General features: G+C 35.8%; 2 long non-coding RNA genes across 2 annotated transcripts in view; one reads left to right on the top strand and one right to left on the bottom strand.

Moving 5' to 3' along the window:
- LOC147841783 (uncharacterized) overlaps positions 1 to 20,336 on the top strand; it is a 751,871-nt gene that overhangs the window by 155,650 nt on the left and 575,885 nt on the right. The window lies entirely within an intron of this gene.
- The window catches only part of LOC147841789 (uncharacterized), a 227,344-nt gene that overhangs the window by 206,174 nt on the left and 834 nt on the right, over positions 1 to 20,336 (bottom strand). Inside the window, exon 2 of the long non-coding RNA XR_015502607.1 lies at positions 18,402 to 20,295. This is a non-coding gene — a long non-coding RNA (uncharacterized LOC147841789). The remainder of the gene's footprint in view (positions 1 to 18,401; positions 20,296 to 20,336) is intronic.

The following is a 20,336-nucleotide window of genomic DNA, read 5'->3' as shown; positions in this document are numbered from 1 at the left end:
GCTTTATATATCTTTATAATACCTTTATCTTTTATTTGCTTATTTTATATGTACATAGTAGTGCTTGTTTGAACCAATGCATCTGTGCACTTTATTATTTTGTAAAAATTCATTTTCCTCTGTAATCTTTTTTTTTTTTTTTTTTTATAAATATCATAACCTTTCCTCTCCCCTCGAAACAACTTGTCACTACAAATGCAATGCCTTTTGGGCAGCACGTATCTTAATTTCATCCAGTCGTCAATCTTTCTCTATTGTGGTAGCAATGCCTAATGAGTCTCAAAGGACAATGTCATGCACCACCCTACTTTTTTTTAAATACTCATTTTTAATTGGATGTGTGTCATACTATGGAAAAAAAGACAATCTTAATTTTAGGGGTGTCACGATTTCGATTTTTAATCAAAATCGATTGAAATTTATGCTCAATTTCGATTATCGAATCAAAAAATAGAATCGTCGATGCTGCCACGCCCCCATGTCACGTCAGCTTGGCTTGCCAAGCGAGAAAAAACAGGCTTGTTAAACTGCGGAAGCAGGAGACCCGTCGACAGAACTTAAACCCTCTCCTCTTTTAATGAAGTCGCCGGTGTGTAAGCATTTTGGATTTCCAGTGAGTTATGTTGACAACGTTCGTGTTGTCGACAAAAAAACACAGTTTTGCAAGCTCTGCTATGTACGTATTACGTACGGTTCGTCCGATAGACAACACCGGCATCGCGATCCTCCGCCCGCCCCCGTTGCAAATCCGCTCACGAAAAGTACACACTCAGGCCCTGTTTACACTGTCTTTGTTTTTAAATGGCATTTTAGAACGACAACGATTTTACATCCACAGTGGCGTGTAGCATTTCTGAGCAGCCCTCCTTCCTCTCTACCTCTGAAAATGCACATCACGTGACCACACAGACACAGACACAGCCATGCGCTCGAGAGAGCAGGTCCAGGCAGTCAGAGGACTGCTTCAATCTTTCACTCACTTGTACTTAGTCATTTTAGCGAACACCTCAGATACTGTTGGCTGGTTCCTGTTGGTTGTGCGTCTTTTTTACCGACGCCATTATAACGAAACAGATTTGTGATTGACAGGTGGTAATTATGTGTGTATCTAGCCTTTATTCATTTACTGTATGATTTGTTTGAGTAAAACAAAGACCATGCAGGTCAGGTAGTTTAAATGGTAGGCTACAAATAAATAGTTGGTCATTAATTAATTAATTAATTATTCATAATCGAATCGAATCGTGCCTTTAGAATCGAAAATGTAATCGAATCGAGGATTTGGAGGATCGTAACATCCTTACTTAATTTCTATTTCATCCCAACTTAAAGGCCTAAAAAGGTCTCACCATAATCTAAATTATATTGCAAATACTGGTAAATTGTCTTCCAACCGTTTGTTTTCTAAGACAAACATCCTTCATTTAAGATGCATTACTTGAGGCATTACTTGAGATTGTGATTATGCAAGTTTCATTTGGTAAGAAAACATTTGTGTTGATTTTTGGCAAATATTTGTTCACATACTAATGATAAGTTTGCTTTAATTTGATCAGTTTTATTGGAAACAATAACTGTTTGGTACAGTAAAAATTGTCTCCATATGTTGTTTAAAAATTAAACTTAAATTTTCAAAGAAATCAAAACCAACCATATGATTTTGTTACCTCACATTCCTAGTTTTGTGGTAAACATTTTATCTGTGCATGTCAAAAAAAAAAAAAAATGGTTTGCCCTTCTTATCTTTAATTGAAATCTGAAAATGCACTTCCTGTTTGTTTTCAGTTAATTTGTCAGATTACCCATATCTTAGGAATTGGGCATAGCTAACATATTTAACCACACCCCTCCAACAGTTTTAACAACAAACAGAAATGGTGAGGTGGAGGAGTCGGTTGTAATAACTTTCTCCAAGCCCTTTTCCCAATCTTTCTGAATGAAATGCCTACTTTACTACATTCATTCAGCTTGCAGCAGAAAAAACAAGCCACGCCCACTGTTGTGTCATTTAATAATCCGTTTCTCTAGGAACTGCGTCACTATATAAACAAAATAACAGCTGCAGCTTCCAGTTCTTGAGGATTTTAAAGGCATGATTCACCCAAAAATTTAAATTGTCATCAGGGTGCCCGAGATCACGTCACCAACTTCATTTATGGCAGTGTTCAGAATTATAGCATTTCAGAATCTTGCCGGAAGTAGTTGGTCATCTGGGCACTTCTCGCATACTGTTTTTCGTGTTCTATGAATTCAAATATACTACTTGGCTCACATAATGTTTAACATACTATATAGTATGGGATTATGCGATATTGGACATAGCAATTGATTCTATAGTCTTTGTTTATCAATGGAAGTCGATGGGTCCCAGCAACCAGGATTCTTCAAAATATTTTCTTTCATGTTTAACTGAAGAAGGAAACTCATAAAGATTTAAAGCCACATAAGGGAGAGTAAATGAGGAAGTCATTTTTTTTAACCTACTGTTTTGTAAAATAAATGGAAGTGCAATAAATTGGTATAAGATGTGTTTACAAACCTCAAAGAGTTTCTAATACAACATTGTGTGCCTCCTATAATTGAACATTTAAAGAATATTACTGGTCTAATGTGTGAAACTTACACTAATAAAATGTTCAATATTAATATATTTTGTAGTTAGTTACTGTCCTTGTCAGTGTCAATTGAGTCTAAGAATTACATTTCGGAAATAATTGCTAAATCCTCTGGTATGGATGGACTAACATAGCTTGGTCCAACACCATGCAGATATATTTTGCAATGATCTGCATTTCTTATTTTAATATTTATTTTTTGTTGCCAAATCCGTTTATCACCGCATTCAACACTGGAGTGTCTGAAAGGATAAGGACATGGCAGTGGATTTTAGTCTGGCTAACATGCTTTGTACATTGCCAAATAATGGTCCTGCTATTTCCCCCGTGTGCAGGTTCCAGAGGCTATCTCTAAATGTCAGCGAGCAGGCATCACGGTCCGTATGGTCACCGGAGACAACATTAACACAGCCCGCGCCATCGCCACCAAATGTGGAATCCTGCAGCCTGGAGAGGACTTCCTGTGCCTGGAGGGCAAAGACTTCAACCAGCAGATTCGCAATGACAAAGGAGAGGTAAAAAAAAATGACTGTACTTTCTGTACAGACAGCCAAGATGCCACGTAAAGTGCTTATTTCAGTGTTGCCTTTATTTTTTAGGTTGAACAAGAACGTCTTGATAAGGTCTGGCCCAAATTGCGTGTTCTGGCCCGTTCCTCCCCAACAGACAAACACACTCTGGTAAAAGGTGAGGTTTTTTTTAAGTGTTAGACGAGATTTAACTTCACTGTTAGTTATAATGCTTACACACCTCATTATGCTGCTTTATAGTATTACCATTTATATAACTATAAAAGATAAGATTTATAACTATATTAGAGATAACTAAAAGATAACAAAAGATAATTAATTTGTTATCTCTACGTGTTTGAAGTAGTTGATGTTTTTTTTTCATTTTTGATTACCAAGGCTGCATCAGTTTGTATCAAAAATAGTATAAAATTTGTTTAAAAAAAATGTAAAATATATATATATATATATATATATATATATATATATATATATATATATATATATATATATATATATATATATATATTTAAAAAAAATTTTAAACAAATTTTATACTATTTTTGATACAAACTGATGCAGCCTTGGTAATCAAAAATGAAAAAAAAAACATCAACTACTTCAAACACGTAGAGATAACAAATATATATATATATATATATATATATATATATATATATATATATATATATATATATATATATATATATATATATATATATATATATATATATATATATATATATAAATGTTTAGCACCCAATTACTTCAGTCTCTAGTGTCACAATATGGGGTTTAGTTGTCAATTTTGAATCAAAAGAAAACATGTACTGGAAAAATAAATATATTATAATTATTTGAATTGTTTTCATTGATAATATTATTGTTGTCATTATCATCATTGTCATTATCTTATTTTTATAGTAATGGCTTTACTGTACCATCACAGAAACACATTTTTTTTTCTGATTAAATAGGAGACAAATGAAACTATAGGAGACTCCTAGATCAAAATTTCCAGTACCTTTCGATGGTGCACATTTTAAAATATTAGCTTAAATATTCCTCCATTGTTATCGGCCAGTGCTGTGTGTTTGTGTATAGATGTGCCTACAGATGTGTGTGTATTCAAAGGTTTCCACTGGGTCTTAAAAAGTCTTAAAAACTAATATTTTGTTTTTGAAATTTAAGCTTAAATTTCTCTTAAATATTGTCTTGTAGGTCCTAAATAATTTAAACAAATCTTAATTTTTCTGTTTCCATGTAGCTACCCAATTGGGCCAATTCCCACCCGTTCACTATCAATCTATCTCAGTAAAACCTTTAACAAAACTTTATTTATTGCTCTATTAAGCAGTATGGTTTAAATATCTTTCTTACAAAAGTATTTGTTTAAAAAGTTCTCCATGCAACTATAAACCATATATGACCTGGACAGATGTACATACATTTAGTTCATTATACATTTTTAAGGCTTGTCAATAGTTTTTTTAAAGAAAGGTTGTGTTGTAATTAGGGCTGTGCGATAAAACTGGTATCGATATTTATTGACCGAACACCATTGTCAATATCGATTCAGTATATAGTTTCAATATGAAGTGCTATAGTTTTAATAAATGTGGCTGCTGAACACGCACCTTGGAAGCAATGCCAATAAGTTTAGAGTGTGACTTTGTCATTTCCAATGGAGGCACGCGACATGCACAACGCACTTATGGGAGAGACGCGCACATGTTGTGCAAGCAGCACACATGTATACCGCGCGTGTTTGAAAGTCGCACTTAGTCAAAAAAAAACATAAACTTTTCCGAATGCCCCAAGAGCACCGCAATTCATGGAAGTAGAACTAACCAATCCACTTCACGCGTTGTATGGAATATACACATTTCAGTAATAACGGTAGACTAATTACCTCAGACAAACACAGCGCATCCAAACACTGCAGTGCATTATACGTTTCTCCATTAACTGGCATTGGAGCTGCAGCAAGGATTTGTCCGTTTTTCATCCTCTGAGAAAATGGTTGATGTTCACCTAGTTATGAGAGGGTAGCGCAAGCACAAAGTCCATTGTAAATGGTGAAGGAATCCACGCGCTTGTCACTTCAGGTCAGAATAACAACACATGCGAAAATGAGTGCCCTATAACAGCAGTGAGATGTCGCCAGAGTGGCTTTTTGGTTTCTTTTCTTGTGCATCTAAGCTATTAGCACCCCATCTAAATTAGATTTTAGCATAGGGGGTAATGTAGTCATTCAACAATTTGTAATGTTGCAGTACGTATTTGAATAATGATGGTTGGGTCCTTTACTTGAAAGCTCAGATCAAATTATCAGAATTTGTGATGTTTACAGAGTTTGAGGTTAACTGTATTATTGACACCTTACAGATGTCGATTTACCATTGCACACACTTTGTAACATTTTATTTGTCAATTTTTACAGTCTTTTTAACACTTATGTTTGTTTTATTATAAAGAGTTCAGATATTCTTAAGTATTTTAGTTTTTGACTATAAAAACTATTTGCCTTAGTATTGTTGGTAAATTAAAATAAAGTGGTTAAAATCTAATGTTCCTAAATGTATTGTTAAAAAATATTTAAGAATTTATCGATATCGAATGATATGAAACGTGATATTGAGAATTTTTTTTTTATTTATTATTAATTTTTTTATCAATATCGCCCAGCTCTGTGTATGTATACAGCTTACGTTTGCTCATTTTGACACATATAAAATATGTGGCTAAGTAGAAACTAATAAGAATTTTTGTAATAAAGTAAAAATAATTTCAATTAGAAATAAAATGCTGTATAAGTCCTAATGGGTCTTCAGTTTGCCTTGTTGATACCTGCAGAAACCCTGGTATACTGTATGGTATGTGTGTGTATGTATGTGTGTTATTTATAGGTTTATCCTTAGGCAGTTCCTGTGTTGTTGTCTTTTAGGCATCATCGACAGCACTGTTGGAGAAACCAGACAGGTGGTCGCTGTGACTGGAGACGGCACTAATGATGGTCCTGCTCTCAAAAAAGCTGATGTTGGCTTTGCTATGGTAATCCTTTATTTTCGTCTGTTTGTGTGTGTTTGTGTTTGTGTTTGTGTTTGTGTTTGTGTGTGTGTGTGTGTGTGTGTGTGTGTGTGTGTGTGTGTGTGTGTGTGTGTGTGTTTGTGTGTGTGTTTGTGTGTGTGTTTGTGTGTGTGTGTGTGTATGCGTGCATATATGCAGCATTGTACCATTGTTGTTTTGGTACAAGCATGTCATTCACAGCTCACTTTGTTTTTCTATTAAAATGACCTGTTTTGTTAGCTCTTTGCCCGGGTGAGTGTTTGGCTCGTTCGATGAGAGTTTGGCAGCGAATGTTATACTCTAGCAAAGATCGCTTTAATAACCGCAGAGGTTGTGTCCTAATCCCTGCCCAGTATCTCTTGCTCTGCCTCGGGGCTTCATCGCAGCATGACTGATAAGTGGCTGACCCTTCTTACTGCTTAGATGACCTCAGCTCTAAGCAGTGATATAATTAATTTGTGCTTCCAGAAATGCACTTGAATTAAAGACAGGAAATATTTGCCATGATATTTCTCTCTCACGCACTTCTTAAGCACTTTTGAGACTTTCAAGACTCTATACATGTTTTAAAAGCAGTAGGTGGTGCGATTGTGCTAGCCTGCTAACTGAAGGATGTTAGGTTATGACAAGGGCAAGCATGGTAAATAGTTTCCGAAATAGATACCCTGAAGCTGTCAAAGATGTGCTTTAAATTGGTTCATCAATTTGCTGTGCTGTTTGCGCCCACATAGCTATCACTTTGGTCTTCATTCAGCTGAAATGTCTTCACATAAAACACATTCTAAGCCAAGAAAACTAATTAAAGCTCTCACTGTTGTGTTTGGTTTTAACCTTTCTTTTAACTTTTTCCGTATTAACAGGATGCATCTGATTCCTGAATGCATCTCCAGTTATTCATCAAATGAACTGCTCTGATATTCACACAGACACTCTGAAGAAAACAGCTGCTTTCTTTGTCTTACAGGGAATCGCAGGCACAGATGTTGCAAAGGAGGCTTCTGACATTATTCTTACGGATGACAACTTCACCAGTATAGTCAAGGCTGTGATGTGGGGCAGGAATGTTTACGATAGCATCTCGAAGTTCCTGCAGTTTCAGCTAACTGTCAATGTGGTGGCTGTAATTGTTGCTTTCACTGGGGCCTGCATCACACAGGTGCGTTCATCCTCCTCCTTGTACCCACAATTTAGATTTTTGAGTTACTTATATGATTGTTTACTATTCTCTTAAAGGTCCCATAAAATTACAATAAAGTTTTATAGATGTTAGTATCTGTATTGTTAGTTTTTAAGATATCTGTCAGGTAGTGTGCTCCAAAATTCGCGTTTAGGAGATATAAAACTTATATAAACATGTAAAGCTTGTAGTTTGTCACTTCCACTTAAATGGAGCATTGAATTTCTTCAGGTCAATCATAACCAATCAAGTGCTCTCTAGTATCTGACATGCCCCGCCTTCCTCATGACGCTTCTCTTTTGCTTTTCAATTGATGCACTTGAGCTCAACCACTCTCACTGGCTGTGATAAACAATCATTTTTATTTTTTTAAAGGGGAGGAGTAGGGCTGGGTGATAAATCCGGTTAGGGGATATATCCATATAATTCCCCAACACGATGCGGTATTATCCAATATCGTTCATATCGATATGGTTTGAGGCCACAAGTGCGCATTCTGCGGGAAACAGACCACTCCAAGGCAGCAGCACGCGAGCTCCGAATGAGTGTTAAGCAGGGGAAAAAAAACTGTACTGTATTTATTTATCAAAGATTTGTTTATAATTTGAAATGTTTTGCAACAGTTTTAAGCAGGAGAAAAACCTGTACTGTATTTTATTTATCAAAGATTTTGTGCAGCTTTTTTGTTCAGCTGTTTATTTCTAAACAGGGAGGGAAACCCCTGTGTTTGAATTATATTTTGCTCAAAAAATGTTTTGATAAAGTTTTAATAAAGGCTTTAACTCTCAAGTAACCATTTATGGGAAAATACCGGATAGATATCGTATACTGTTATACCTCCTAAAAATACAGGGATATGATATTTTGCCCATATCGCCCAGCCCTAGAGAGGAGCTGCTCTATGTTCCACCTCTTCTTCATGTTTCGGTTGAGATTACGTCAAACATCGAATAAAAATGCATATTTCAAAGCGCTTCATAAGACTTAAATAAATAATTATGATGATTGTGTTATCTTGAAGATATTTCACATTTATTTTAGTATCACTATTTAGTTTTTTGTGATTAAATGTTTTTTTTAAAAAGCTTAAAGGTTTTGTAATTTTGTTTTCAATTAAAATTTTTCTTTTATCGTTTTGTGTAAATCAATTGAAGTACAGTAAAATAATTAATATTAGTATAATAAAATTATTGCAAATATTTTAATATCTGCAAATAATTTGTAAATAAATGTATTTTTGGCCCCAAGATTAGAGAAATAATTTGTTTCGTAATGTAATAATCTCAGAAATTAAAAGATAGATAAAAAAAAAACAGAAATAATCAAATATTTTTTGTTTAAATCCTGAGGTGCCCTTTTTATGATCTATAAATATTAGCTATTTGCTATATTGCAAAATAATAACTACTACAGAAGACACTGTTGACATTAAAGTGTATTTGGTGGTTAAACATAATATTGTTTGAGATCATTCACCACAATAGCTATGTTTCCATTCAACAACTTTTATGGACATTTTGGACATGTGCATTAAAAAAAAAACGGTTGATGGAAACGTTAAGATGCGCATAAATTTTAAAAATGCACTTAAAATCTGCGCATAACTGAGTAGGATAAAGTTTTTATCCTATAAGAAAATATGCTCAAAGTATGATGTCAACACTTTTACCAAACAAATTCCAGTATGCGCATTAAAAAAAGGTCATGTGATTTTGTTATAAGAGATGGCGTGATGATAAAAATGTGTGTGAATGGACAATCCAGTAGACTGAGCTCATTGTCGAGCTGAAACGAGCTGAAATGTTGTTTTGGTCATTCTAAAATGCCTTAACCATTTTTGTATTAGTGGTATTATATTAATAATTACTTTTAGAACTTTCAACAACGTCTGTGCACTTTGCCTCATGGCTTCAAATGCCACCAGGCGTTTATTGCATATCGGCATAATTTTTTGAGATACAAGTAATTTATTAAATTAAGAAAAGATTGAAGCAGCTTCTCCTACCATTTTTAAACATTTTTTTACTGTTGATATTTGGCACCAGTTTATCAGGAAGTGACTATTTAGTTTTCTTTGATTCGTTGGATGGAAATGCTGCTTTATTCGCATGTCATATATGCAATATTCCGGTTTTGCGCATTTTTAGATGGAAACATAGCTAATGTTCCATAATAAAAGAACTCTAATCTGTGTATTTCATATTTAGTGATGCATACTGTACTGTGGCCATTTAGTGCCGGTGCCAGACTTGTATAATATGGGGCCGGCCAGTCTTTCTGTGACGCTGTCTAATTACATTAAGTATGACAATTCTGTAGTAATGTCCTTTCTATGGAGTCACGCACGAGTTTGTTTTGTCTGCAGGACTCCCCACTTAAAGCCGTTCAGATGTTGTGGGTAAATCTAATTATGGATACACTGGCTTCTTTGGCTTTGGCAACAGAACCCCCAACAGAATCGCTCCTTCTGAGAAAACCGTACGGTCGCGACAAGCCACTCATTTCTAGGACTATGATGAAGAATATATTGGGTCATGCTATCTACCAACTCGTCATCACATTTACTCTTCTATTCGCTGGTAAGAGACTTCTGTTTTCATGATGATGTTTAAGCAAATTTTGTGAAATGTGTTTAGCATTGAACTGGTGGAAACTTTGCATTTCAGGAATAGGCTCTGGTTAATTGCATTTTATGGATGGGACTGATGGTTTGTTGAGATGTATGGTTGCTTAGCAACTAGCGTTTATATTTGCAGTATTCAAAGCAGCCATAAGAACAGAGGGATGTTTTACAGTATAAGATGTTTTAGGTTAAAATCATAAAAAATGTTATGAATCTAAGCATTGTATTTTGTCTATTGAAAGAGACATAAAATGCACATTTGCACTAATTTATTTTATTTTATTTTTTTATTTTTATGTGAATATTAACATTTAACATTAACATAATGAGAAGTTGGGGGGGTCTTGCTAGGAAACCATCAATAGTTTTCTCAGAGGATGACAAGCTGACAAAGCATTGCAGTCACTTTGATGCAAGTTTTATTCATGGATAAATGTACAAACCGCTGCAGTGTTTGGGTGTTCTGTGTTTGTCTAAGATAGTTTGTCTTATCTAAATGTGTATATACAAGCAGAAGCTGATTGGTCAATTTTTGTCAAGTGACTCTTGGTGTGCTCGCAGGATTCATTCAACTGTGGGTGTGTCTGGTCTGAAAGGTGTGTGGGCACAAGCCGAACACTTTTATTGGAAACAACGAACTTGTGTGAACTCAAATAAAAAGACACAATATGCAAACGACACCGAAAATCTATAATTGGTCAGCCAACATAATGTGCTATGATTCGCAAATCGGCTTAACATGACCAGGAAGCTTCACACATCTACTAGCACACGCTCTGCAGTTGTTTAAACACTGTTAGTCAGTGAAGCTGTATCAGTTTGACCCTGAATCTAAAAAATCAAGAGGACACAGCTGAACCAAATGTCTGCTCTCTGAAATAAATTCTGACAAGTGTTTTTACATATATTCAGCTATAATCATGTTCAAGTAATATAAAACGTTCACATATATTTTGCAAATTTGTTATTTGAGATTTACAATGCAGGGAAAGCAGCTGCATAGAGAGACACTGCAGTGCTGGTGAAGATTGTGGGTGTTTACTGCGGATTTGTTGGATAAATATGAGTGCAGCTAAATTGTTAAAATTGTTAGTGGTAAAAGTATTTCCTGTTGTTTACATCCTTGTTTACGTCCTTGCTGGAGCATACTGTTAACTCTAGAAACTGTGCATATAATAGATCAATTTTAACAAACAAAAATACCCACAAGTTGTGACTCACAATCCATAGTTTCTTCTATTATAGTTGGAGCTGCTCCTTTGGGGAGATTTTAGCCGAATCCAGCACTGAACTGGGAGAGAATCTGGAAGCTGTCCTTTGTCAATTGCTAGAGCTATATCTTTTTTTATAATTATCTGGAACATAATTAAAATTTAATTGTTAGCACTTCTCTCTTTGTGTCTTTTGTTTAAATACAGAAACAGAACAAACTCTGTGGAAATAGCAGCGTATTGACGATATTTAAGCTTTCTAACACCACAGCACCTCTGGCCATGCCTGAAGGGTTTATGACATCATTAACCCAGATGTATTTTTTTGTGTTCCCAAAACTTGGTTGGCTGTAGGCTCACTTTGCATTGCATTGAGTGTATTCATTCAGAGATGTTGTTTATGTTCACACAGCTACATTACACATGAACTAAAGTGTCAAATTTGATAGTGGAACCCTCTTTAATATTTAACTTTTTAAAAATTATTTTAGTAATGCAGTATAGATGGTATTTGTCACTTTTTTTGTCACTTTTTTCTGTTCATGTTAAGTTTTCGTTTATTAAAGATCTAAAGCTAAAGGACTCCAACCCAACTCAAAGTGTTGTAGAGAAAACCTGCCAGTAATTGGCATCATATCTGTTGATCCTAGTTTTAAAACAACTCTTTGTTCCCTGCAGTGCGATAGATCACATCACAGACTACCTAAAGCCCTAAAGCATGTAACAGTGCTTCAGGAGAGTTCACTGAGAGTGTTCCCACGTTGTGCTGCTACCAAATGATTTGAAAAGTTTATCACGAGTTCACGGTGGCCTTGGGTCATGGAACAGTTGTACAGAAGAGCCTATTCAATAGACTTTCAATACTTGCTCTGTCTCAGTTTTGTATAATTAACAGTCATTTATTTGTTAAATATTCTTATCAGTGCTCCTCCTGACTTGAAATGTTTTTTTTTAAATGTATTTTGAACTTTCACATCTATTTATATACACAAAAAATCACAATTAAACTACTTTGTTGTATTTATAGGTGAGAAGTTCTTTAACATTGATAGCGGCCGCAGCGCCCTTCTCCACTCCCAACCATCCGAACATTACACCATCATTTTCAACGTCTTCGTAATGATGCAGCTCTTCAATGAAATCAATGCCCGCAAAATCCATGGAGAGAGGAATGTGTTTGAGGGAATCTACCGGAACCCCATTTTCTGCAGCGTCGTACTGGGAACATTTGCTCTGCAGGTAACAAATAAAACAGAATGGGTATTACTTGCTCTAAAATCTGATTTAAAAAAAACTGCCTTCAATTTCGTTTTAAAAAGTTTTTGTGTGTAATTCATCCATTGCAAATTGATCGAATTGTAGTCTACACAATGCAATGCAAAAGCAGTGCTTCTCAAACCTATTGAGTAATAATTGCCTTATTTATTTATTTATTTATTTATTTATTTATTTATTTATTTATTTATATTTATCTTTGTCCTTTTTTCCTTTTTTGTCCTTTTTTCCCTCACTGTCAGAGGCATTTTCTCAAAAATGACCTTTCCAAACTAAAACAGTAACAGTGGCTGAATAATTTGGTCTACATTCACAGTTCATGTATCTTTGGGATTTAACTTTGGGCTTTATTATCTATCATCTAAAGCAGAGATGCTTAAAGTAGGGCCCACGGGCCAAAGTTGGCCCTTTGTAACGTTTGATTTGGCCCACTCTTCCATCTGAGAGGAGAATGAAAATAATGGAGAGCGTTGGGGCGAACGCCTTTGACACAGAAATCGTCATTTATAATTTGATGTAACCTTTTTTTGTTTGTTTTATTGCTTTTTAATATTGTATTTAGAGCAAACTGAAATTAAATGCTGTAAATGAATCTAATTTTATTTTAAAATGCTAATACTATCACTCAACAAATCAAGGCAAAAACTAGGTGTAATTCTGTTATAAATGAGATTTTGTTTTTACTGTAATAAATTCAATATAAAATGTTAAATAATACTGTATTCGTTAAAATAAGGCAATGTTTTTTAGTAGGGGTGTCACGATTCTCCAAATTCTCGATTCGATTACATTTTCGATTCTTAAGTCACGATTCGATTCGATTTTCGATTATGAATAATTAATTAATTATTAACAAATTAATTATTTGTAGCCTACAGTTTAAACTACCTGACCTGTATGGTCTTTGTTTTACCCATAAACAAATCACACAGTAAATGAATAAAGGCAAGTTACACACATAATTACCACCTGTCAATCACTTTTTTTCTTGTGAATAGGCAGTGATCTCTGTCGTTATTATGGCATCAGTAAAAAAAGGTGCACAACCAACAGGAACCAGCCAACAGTATCTGAGGTGTTTGCTAAAATGACTAAGTACTAGTGTGAAAGTAAAAGATTGAAGCAGTCTTAACTAGGTTAATTAGGTCAACCAGGCAGGCTAGGGTAATTAGGCAAGTTATTGTATACCATGGTTTGTTCTGGAGACAGTCTGAAAAACAATTAGCTTAAGGGGCTAATAAATTTGACCTTAAAATAGTTCATAAAAAATTAAGAACAGCTTTTATTCTAGCCAAAATAAAACAAATAAGACTTTGTTCAGAGGAAAAAATATTATCAGACATACTATCAACATTTCCTTGCTCTGTTAAACATCATTTAGGAAATATTTTAAAAAGAAAAAAACAACAAAGGGGGGCTAATAATTCTGACTTCCACTGTATATATATTTACAGTAATTTTTTAAATGTTTTTAAGAAAACTTATTCTGTTCATCAAGGCTACATTTATTAAATGTAAAAAAATGTTAAATTGTTGAATATTTATAAAAATTTTAAATAACTACTTTGTTATTGTATGTAGTTTCAAATAAAATTATTACTCCAGACATTATTGCTTTTGTTACTATTACCATTAATAAATATAATAATAATTAATATTAGTGATTTCTGAAGGATCATGTAACTGGAGTAATGAAGCTGAAATTTCATCTTTAAAATCACTGGAATAAATGAATAAATTAATTGATAAACTACTTTTGAACAGTTATTTTATAGTGCAACATTTCATAATTTGTATTTATGATGAAATACTTGCAGCCTTGGTAAGCAGAAGAAGCTTAGTTTAACATATTTAACAATCATACTGACCCCAAACTTTTGAGCACTTGTGTATAGAATATGTTATAAGCAAAAATGTGCACTTTAATTTTAACAACCCACAGACATCGTCACCGAATATAAAGCAGAGGTCAGACTTTCACAGGCACATGCACACATAGGGCTCAACATGTGCAGTGCACATGCCCTTTTTAGTCTTGGATAGAAAGTGCCCTTCCAAAATGATCAAAAGTGCCCCCGCGACGCGGCACACCCTTGGTCCCGCTCTTCAGTAGGCGTGCGACAACACCGTTCTTGAGTACGCGCGCGACAACACCGCTCTTGAGTACGCGCGCGACAACACAGCTGATCAGAACGCGCGCGACAACACCGCTCTTCAGTACACGCGCAATACCCCCCCCCCCCAACCCCCCGGGCTCTTCAAAAAATTTATCCTGCACATGCCCTTCGGACGGTCTCTTTACGGGCCTGGGGCCTCATGTACGAAGACTTGCGTGGAAATCTTACTAAAACATTGCGTACACACAAAGCTGTAAATGTGCGTACGCAGAAAAAAATTCAGATGTATGAAACACTGCGTACGCCGAATCTCACGCATATTCTTTTGTACATCTGAATAAACGTGAAACTGAGCGCAACATGCACGAGAGCAAAACCCCTCCCTGCCTCCTCCCCTGTATGAATATGCTAATGACTATGCTAATGGCAAAACCCAACGAAAAGGCAAAGGCAAAAGCAAGCAAGAAGAGAAACTTTGAACAGAATGTGAATTGGTGGTGCTCCTTTCGGAGGTAGACAGGAGAAAAGCGGTGTTATTTGCAAGTTTGTTCTCCGGAATTAACAACAAAAGAAAAAAATAGAGTGGGAGAGTTTAGCTGATCCGGTTAACACAGTTGGGTCTGAACATCGCACTGAGTGCATTAAAAAAAGAAATAGTGTGGTTTATATCTGTAAAATGTTGCAGCACTCGCAACAGTCTCAGTGGCGCGCTCCTAAGACGCATGTCATTATGTTTTGACACGTTCGAGCATGAACTCGGCTCGAATCCAGCGTCTGATGAACTCTTTCTTGTTTTTTCCCCCGCTACATATCAGATTTTGCCTACTATTTATCACGAGAAAGACAAGTAGGAATCATCAATAAGTTTGTGCATCATATTTTATTTGCACATTTATTGAATGGAAATGTTTCTGATTCACGCATGCAAATTCATCTTCAGATGGTGCCTTTATAGCAATGTGCGTGCAGTAGATAGCTCAGATTACATTGGGAAAACAGGCGACCGCTGCAAATTGTGCTTTAATGTTTAGCTGCTCAACTGTATGGTATGGAAATCTTATTTACCTGCTAGATCGATGAACCCGTCTCATACAGCTGCCATTGCAAGGCTCAGTCACTTTGTAGAGTGCAATTTAACACAACTGCCTCTAGGAGTCGCCAATGGAAATAAAACAGACACGCACAAAAAATGTGCGTACGCCTGCCAGAAAGCTGCCGTGAAGCTGCGCACATTCCCACGTTCAGTTCATTGTTAGTAAATCCAAACGTGAGCGATTCTGAGCGTGAAACCTGGCGTACGCAAAGTTTTTGTGCGTACGCAGCGTTGATACATGAGGCCCCTGGACTTTCTCATATATACAGAGCCTCATTTCAATTTTCAGGTTTTGTAAAAATCGATCTATTGAATTAATCAATCTATTAAAGAAACGTTGGCTAGAATTCTGCATTACAGGCTTAAATTATAGAGAGACATAGCAGATGAACCGAGACTGCATTAGATCAATGTAAATCTTTCTTTCGAGCTGTCAGTGCGGAAATGAACAAAACAACAGGCCTAATACAACATATTATACAATTAAAATATGGAAAAATTAACAGATAGTAATTTCGGTCAATTTTCCTGACGGATAAACCGAGATCAGGCTGGATAAACAGCTCTCGGTAATATTTCAGCATGCTTTCACTTTCGCATTTACCGGTAAGAATGACATCTGGCCCTGCTCATCATTTTCTCTTCATATAGCCGTATATGGCTATTACACGATCATAATACACTGTGATATAGCCTGGGTCGTTAGTTCGTTGCATTGTTTTGTTTTCTCACTACAATCGATCCGCTCAGTAGGGCAGATACAGTCTCATTCAGGCGATCTCGGACTGACTGATTTGGCGCGGATGCGAGCGCAACTGCTGGATTAATGCCAAACAAACTAACGGGGGAAACGAGACAGATTTCGAAACAAACGTCTATGTGTGAGGCAGCACTGTACACTGGCCCGAGCGTCTCCCACGCTGGCTCCGGGCTATCGGGCAGTCCTTATTGTCGAGCCCTAAAGGTTTAAGCTCTGTCGACGGGTCTCCTGCGTCTGCACAGTTTAACAAGCACTTCAACAAGCCTGTTTTTTCCCGCTTGGCAAGCCAAGCTGACGTGACATGGGGCGTGGCAGCATCGACGATTCTATTTTTTGATTCGATAATCGAAATCGAGCATAAATTTAGCTCGAAATCGTGACACTCTTATTTTTTAGTCATTCTTGAATATTAATAAATAAAATAATCCATAATTATTTACCTTCGGCCCACTAGCCTCAATCAAATTAGGTTGTTCGCCCTTCATAAGAAAAAGTTTTTGCACCCCTGATCTAGAGTTAATATTGTTCAAAATAAAAAAAAAATGTCGATGCTTAAGAATTGCCCCTGCACTAAACATTTTATAATTTGAAATGAGTCCTGGAGCAATACAGAAAAGTAATAGGTCAAAAGCTAAGTATCTCTTGAGTATATGTTAGGATTTAATATGCTGATGATCCTTAAACATGTCTTAACAGTCTTGTGAAAAGGGTCCAGTGTCTCCAAATGCATTCATTTTTAAAAAAAAAAGTTTATTTATTTTTTAATATGTTGCTGTATTGTCATGTTGCTGTAAACAATATGCTACCTGAGGCTATATAGCAATTTTCATCCCAACATCAGAGGTTTAAAGCAATCCTAACCTCTTAACTGTGCTGAAAAGGCTTTAACTCTGTCTCTGGTGGCTTATTGCTTTACTTCAATATCGCTGGACTAATGCAATATACCTTGTTACAGATTATCATTGTGCAGTTTGGAGGGAAGCCGTTCTCCTGCACTGCCCTCACTATCGACCAGTGGCTCTGGTGCATCTTCATTGGAGTCGGCGAGCTGCTCTGGGGCCAGGTAATGCAGAATCTTTACAGTGTGCTTATCAACAACCTCTGTTTAGAGAGAAAACAGAGTAGAACTCAAACTAGCCTGTTAGACGAGCACATTTACAGATGACAAAGTGAGAAAGAGAGAGCTCAGTGGTGGAATAATAAAAACATCACAGCAGAATGCACACGCGTGGGTGATGTGGAACATCTTTAGTTCTCTCTTCAATCCCACTGGGAGGGCAAGGGAGGGGGAGGTGAAGCTGTGTGCCATTTCAAACCTGTGGGAGGGAACGAGGGAGGCTGGCAGACGGCAACTTACTGCACAATTCCAGAGAGCGCTCGCCGCCATCTCAAAGTTCAGCTCAGAAATACAAGGAGCTTTATCTTCAACCCGGAAGCCTGCTCTGCCTCCATATATTCATGCTTGTGGTACATGCAGAACTCTTGTCTGCATCTTCTTGGGTCGTCAAAAGGCCAGGGAAGTTATCAAGTATGGATAAAGCCTCGAAAGCTGTAAGCTTTCTGCTTCTACAAGCACTTGCATCACGCATAAGCCGCTTCCTACTGGCTTTCTCAGCTGCTATTTGTGCATGCGAAAAATTTTTGGCCTCTCCAACCTGATGCTGGGAACTTAAACATGAAGGTGAAGCGGCATGCATTCTGTCTGCCATGTACTGAGTTGTTTCACTGATGCCCCATTTAAACAGCAACACTTACAAAGAGGATTTCAAAGTAGAAACTATCTAACTAGAAACTAAGCTATGATTGGTGGTGGAGAGTGACGAGTGTGTTTGTACATGTGTGTTGGAAATAATAATAGTTTTATGAATTTTAAGATGGTAAATTGCTGTGAAGCTTCTGTTTAAAGAAGCACTTCACTGCAGGCAAGTTGCTGTTAAATTAATTTGATCTACGCTTAAATCACGCTGGGGGAAATGTATACCGGCGTAATGTATTTGGAATCCACAGCATCCATCTGTAACAAAAATAAAGATCTCAGTCAGAGTGACAGAGAAAAATGACACATTTATAAGGATTCAACTAATAAAACGCCCACGTTTTTATAACTGAATTACAAAAGCAGTTAACTAACAGCAGGAATTTGAATACAAATAATTTTGTGAAACATTATTGCAATTTGAAATGATGGTTTTGTATTTTAATCTAATTTCAAAGCTGGATTTATTTCTGTGGTGGCACTCTTCAGTGTCAGTTCAGTTTAGTGGGGTTTTGGTCTAAATCCACTTGGTCTAACAGGGTTGTGCTTTTTCTCCTAATGAGTTATAGGTTTGTTTTGAGCATAACATGGATTAAACCAATAAGTGTCTAATCTCCTATTAGAAGTCCTTTTAATAGTCAGTTGCATCACGCCATGGCACATTTGCTATTTACTTTGTGGACTTTGTAATTAGAAAAATTGAATGCTTTACTAGCGAGAAAATGGTTAAACAGATCATCTGCAATACGATGATGAAGAACGAGCCTTCAAGATTCCACCTCTTTATTTTCTCTTTAGTTTTCTTTTACTTTTTGCTCCTTTACTTTTGTGGAGTAAGGAAATGGTGTTGTATGCCAAAGACATACATTAGCCGACATATTTAATTTTAAGTGCAAAGATTTGTTTTAAAACTATTTTTTAAATTCATTTGTAATATCCAGCAAATGAATAAATGGACAATAATAACAAAGTGTGTGAGTTATATCCAAACACACGTCCTATTCTTATGCCCGATATGGTGATGCATACATCTTCAAAACCCGACAGGTGGACAAATCTAAATTTGTTTTTAATAAAACAAATATAAATATGCACATTAATAATAATTTTGCTCGCAATAATAACATTATAAGTAAGCAAATGGTCATAAATAAAACTGAAAAAAGCCCCGAGGTGATGAAGGCATAGAGGTAGTAGTTTTTATTGATGTAGAAAATAATAATTTTTGTAACATTTTTTAATATTTTTTTTTTCACATGTAAAGATATTTGTGTATGGCTGTCCATCCTGTGTGTAATAAGCAGGCCCGGCCCTGACCAATTTGGCACCCTAGGCAAGATTTTAGGAGGAGTCCCGTCACATCGCAGTAAATTCCACTGCCAGTATACATATAGTCATAAGAAACTAAATAGCTTTATCGACTACTGCAAGCTGGGAAAATGTAATTAACGTTATTGCTGAATAGATCTAATATTTACACATTGGCTTGAGGAAGGAATGATGGGGGTAGTTGCATTACTATTACTATTTTCTCTAACATCTATAACATCTATAACATGTAACATTAGCTGATGTTAAAACTAACAGATAGCACTATAGCTATTTATTGACTAGCAGTGTGTCATCGTTGGGATGTAAAAAATATGGGACAACAAATAGCTTCAAATGATAGAATACACTGCAAACATTAGAAAATCTTGACAATAAAATAAAAGGTTTAGCCTATTAAAATCAATGGCCCATCCAGAAATTAAATAAAGCTATAAAATCTACTTCACTTTTAATTGTATTTGCATATTGACTAAAGTTACTATAGTTATATTTAGTGAAGAGAAGCAAATGAATCTCTCATTGTGTTTTGTTTGATAACAGAGGTGTCACTTTAAGAATGCACAGATCTATAATGAAAGCATTCGACTACTTTAATAACTGTTTGTGCTAATTTAAGAGAAAATTAGTTGTGATTAAAATAAAACACGCAGAAGGGACATGTTTACATATTTTTAAGGGTATTTGTGTTTAAACACTCACCCGAATCACCAAAGTATCGCTAACTTAGCTTAGTTAAGTTGGTTTTGTTTTCGATATTCCTGACACATTCAGTGATAGACGGCAATATCTCAAAAACCTC

The sequence above is a fragment of the Danio rerio genome, chromosome 11 (genome assembly GCF_052040795.2).
Source record: "Danio rerio strain M-AB ecotype USA chromosome 11, GRCz13ab, whole genome shotgun sequence".
Classification (NCBI taxonomy): Eukaryota; Metazoa; Chordata; class Actinopteri; order Cypriniformes; family Danionidae; genus Danio; species Danio rerio.
Note: the sequence above shows the minus strand (reverse complement) of the source record. Positions and strands in the feature narration are given on the sequence as shown.